Here is a 4,408-nt window from a genome sequence, read left to right as displayed (position 1 = left end):
TCTTATAACACAGCAATAATATAGATAATCCAATAAATACGGACAAAAGATTTGGACAGATATATGGAAGATGCATGGATAACAACAAGCGCATGAAGAAAATGCCCAATATCATTAGTTATCAGGGAAATGCAAATTAAAACATACTAATATACAACTATTCAACTACTGTAATAGATAAAATTTAAAACACTAGCAATATAAAATTCTGTCAAGGATGAAGATCAACTAACTAGAACTCTGTTGCATTGCTAGAAGGAATACAAAATTATTCAGCCACTTTGAAAACCAGTTTGGATTTCCTGAACTGCTGGATCACCCGGACCTGCACACCAGTTCCACCAGGGTCAGGAAGGTGTCCTCTCATCACCATCTCTTCTCTTCTCTTCTCATCTCTTCTCTTCTCTTCTCACAATCCATGGTGAAGTTCAGCAATGCTCAGCCAGCAGCTCAGAGGGCCCAACGCTGCCCAGTGTGCCCAAAGTGTGAGTGCCTTTGGTTTTGCGTCTGGAAGAGGAAGGGACATGGGACCAAGGGATGAAGAGCAAACTCCAGAGCCTCACAATTGGTAAATTTTAAATTGGACGTCCACTGGGCAAGGGTAATTTTGGGAATGTGTACCTTGCTGGGCTCAAGGAAAGCCATTTAACTGTGACTCTGAAAGTCCTCTTCAGGTTCCAATTCAAGAAGATAGGAATGGGACGCCAGCTGCCCAGAAAATTGAAATCCAGGCACATCTACAACACCCCAATATCCTACACCAGTACAACTACTTCTATGATGTGTGTCTCTGTGCCTCATTCTGGAATATGTTCCAAGGCACGAGCTCTACAAGGAGTTGCAAAAGAGCTACTCAATGGGTGAGTAGCATACAGCTACGATAATGGAGGAGTTGATAGATGCTCTGACTTACTGCCATGAGAATAAGGTGATTCACAGGGATATTAAGCTGAAGAACCTATCGCTGGGATTAAGGGGTAAGGAGAAGATTGTAGACTTTGGCTGGTCTATGCACACTCCCTCACTGAGGAGAAAGATGTGGGACTTTGGACTACTTGCCCCCAGAAATGATTGAGCAGAGAACATAAAATGAGAAGGTGGATCTGTGGTGCATTGGGGTGCTCTGCTACAAGCTGCTGGTGGGAAATTCACCTTTTAAGAACACCCTCTATTCTGAGACATGCCCCACATGCATTTTTGAACACTACTAGGCAGGAGACAGAATGATTAGACTAACTCAACTTGTAGGGCACTGTCAACCTGGATAAGTCTGTCTCTTTACCTTCCATCTATCTCTGTTCCCATCATCCACAATAACCCTTTAAACTACTGATTTTGTCATGTCACTGCCATGATTCTGCCCTATTTATAGACCTTCTGTAATTTAGAACTCTATGACCAAGAGGCTTGTGGAAAGGTGTAGGGTCCTGAGGATAGGCTAGATTCAGAATGTTCAAAATCTGTGTTACCAAGTTAGGGTTAATGACCAGTCATGATGGAGAAGGGCAACCAAAAATTAGAGCCAAGGAAGCAATACTGAACATCATGTTGTTGATGAAAGGCTGTAGACAAAATCACGTAAGGAACAGCAGCCAAAAAGGTTACTTGCAGATTATGAGATGACTGGGGCAGATGATTCAGAATGGAAGCGATGGGCAATAGTGTCTATTTACATATGGCACCAGGTTCATGGAAATAGGGCAAGAATGACAGATCGCAAAGGCCACATAGACAGACTTGAATACCCTCTGTTCAAAATCTATGCTGCTTTGCTGGGAAAGCAGACACAGAAATGAATAGTCAGTTAGAGAACAGTATGTTGATAATAGAATGACAGGGGCTGTGGCCCAGAGAGGTGCTTCTATACCACCAGGGAGGGAAGAGTTCCCAGAGGGCAGTGTCCCCATCTGAAAGGTAAAGATTATTATGAAACCTGCCTCAAATATCACTATCAGGCCATATACAAAAACCAGAGGGCAGAGTCCTAAAAAATATCACATTACGAAAACATTAGGTAGGTGTAGGGGACCAGTTTGTTTTAGTCTGGCAAATGTGACTGAGCTCTGTATGGAAAATCTACAGAAGTGAAGTGGTGGGCAGGAGCCAGACCTTCAAACCCAGTTTTCCCATGGGAATCAGGCCTAGAAAATGCATACAGACTTATGGCTTGCTCTTGCTAAAACTCCATCACTCTGGTCCAAAACAACAAAGGTGTATTGTCTATCTTCAAGGTAATTTCCAAAGCCTGTGTGAGCTCTCCCAAGGACAGAGCTAATCAGCTCGCTGCCATTCCCCTCTGCATGTTATTTTCATTTCCTTGATTATACCTAAAATGTAGACAATAATATTCTGTGTAATAGATAATAAATTCTCCTTTGATGTAAGACCCGAGAAAAACAGTAAAAGCTTGTGTAGGCAAAGGTCGATGCACTCTCCTCTTGAGAGAGTGGCAGAAGCATTCATAGGCACTCTCCCCTTGAGAGAGTAGCCCTGCTGTTTCCTTTTTCTCCACAGGATTGCTGTCACCTGTGCATTTATTCTCATTTTCAGTCACAACAGGCAGACTCTGCTGGCTGGAGCCCACCACAGGTAGGTAGAAAATTTTCAGCAATTTTAATTTTCTTTATATGTGTTCTCTAAATATCTGATAATAAGTCTGTGAAACTCTTGAAAATAAAATTTAATTATTAAAAATTAGAAATGAGTACATTTTTTAAAGATGCAGAATGTTATACAACAGAATGATTGAAAGACAAACCCATCAGTTTCTTTGAACTGGGGTCCTCACTGTTGGTCTAGTCTTGACCTCCAGCCCTCACACTGCCAATGCAACCAACCACCAGATAACCTTTCTACCCCTTTCTAGTTTCATTCATCTTTAGCCCATAAAAGGATGCCACTCCTAGGTGCTTCAGAAGTTCTTTGTTTTTTTCCTACTTTCAGTGAAAATAGTTCAGGTTTTTGTATTCATGCTTGGTTAAATAATTCAGATACTCATGGCTTCATTTTCACTGAGGAGAGTCCCAAACACCACCCAGCTCATGTACAGAACGTGGAGAGATTGTCTGTCTGTGGCTAAGGTTCACACAGTGACCCTATTTCCCTTTTAAGGTCTGTTTGATTCTTGGCCTCTTAAACCACATCAGTCATCAAGATCAGCATCCTGATCAGTGATACCCACTCTATTCCCCACACAGCTTCCATCATTAAAGCTGAAGATGATCACGTCTTGCTGAGGGCAAATTTCAGTCCCTTTTCCTTGCTCAACTTTAGAGTAATCCTCAACTTTAGAGTAATAAAAAACCACAACTTTAGAGTAATCCTCTAGATTCCTTTCCAGTAATTCTAAAAGAAAAAAATTTAAATGCTTTGTCTTCTTCTCATACTTAGAGTAAAGCCTAATTTTTCTAAGGGGGCCTTCCTTACAGTTATTTTCAAAAGGCTTCATGCCTGTGAGGAGGGTATTATGTTTCCTAGAGAAAAAGTCAACAGACGCTTCATTATATCCAATTCAAAGAAGAAATATGACACTGTATTGTTGGGTTTTTTTAAACTTTTCTTTCCATTGTATTAACTTGTTCTGACAGTATGAGAAAGGGGGAAAAATAAGAGGAACTAGTAATGACCAGTGAAAAACAATTCATTATAATGTCTCTAAAATAATAAGTTGAAGATACGGAAGTTTTGAAAACAACTTTTAAGACAATTAGAAAATGAGCAGATTCCATGGTGTTATGAAAAAGACTCTATTATATGAATTTAAATTTTTCACTTTTAGTTATAAAAACTTCTAAGAAAAGAGAATAGCTATTCATTGTTACATTAGATACTTTCCAAAAAGAATGTCTGGTTAAAAAAAATGTCACTAGACTCTTTGCTGACAGTTACTAAATGAGTGAGTAACTAACTAGCTTCCCTGAACAAGTTTTCATCACATTAAAGTTTATCATAAAACTGACCAAGAATGCTAGTAATGTTTATTTCTTTCCAGAAAGAGGCTGTGAATTATATCATGCAGCTAAATTCTTTTTCAGGTTTGGAACAATTTAAATTTTTAATTAATAAGTTGTATCTTTTAGAACAGTTTTAGATTTACACACAAAAAATGAGAAGATAGATAGTACACAGAGTTTTTTATAACCTAGATCCAGTTTCCCAGGTCTTTATACCTTACATTAGTATGGTATATTTGTTACAGTTAATAAATCAATATTGAAAAACCATTATCATCAAAACCCATACCATTCAGATTTCCTTAGTCTTTTTACCTAATGTTATTTTTATGTTCCAGAATTTCATCCAGTGTACTGTATTACATTTGGTTGTCATATCCCCTCAGACTCTTTTGGCTAGAATAGTTTCTTAGATTTTCCTTGTTTTTTATAACCTGGACTGTTTCGAGGAGTAC

General features: G+C 38.9%; 1 pseudogene; it reads left to right on the top strand.

Moving 5' to 3' along the window:
• The first annotated feature begins 537 nt into the window (after nt 1-537).
• Nucleotides 538-1,211, top strand: LOC118997634 (aurora kinase C-like; annotated as a pseudogene).
• The last annotated feature ends 3,197 nt before the right edge of the window (nt 1,212-4,408 follow it).

This window comes from Sturnira hondurensis, unplaced genomic scaffold (assembly GCF_014824575.4).
Source record: "Sturnira hondurensis isolate 20B ecotype Veracruz unplaced genomic scaffold, ASM1482457v3 Scaffold0013378, whole genome shotgun sequence".
NCBI classification, from domain to species: Eukaryota; Metazoa; Chordata; class Mammalia; order Chiroptera; family Phyllostomidae; genus Sturnira; species Sturnira hondurensis.
The sequence above is the reverse complement of the archived record's forward strand: the minus strand, read 5'-3'. Positions and strand labels throughout refer to the sequence as shown.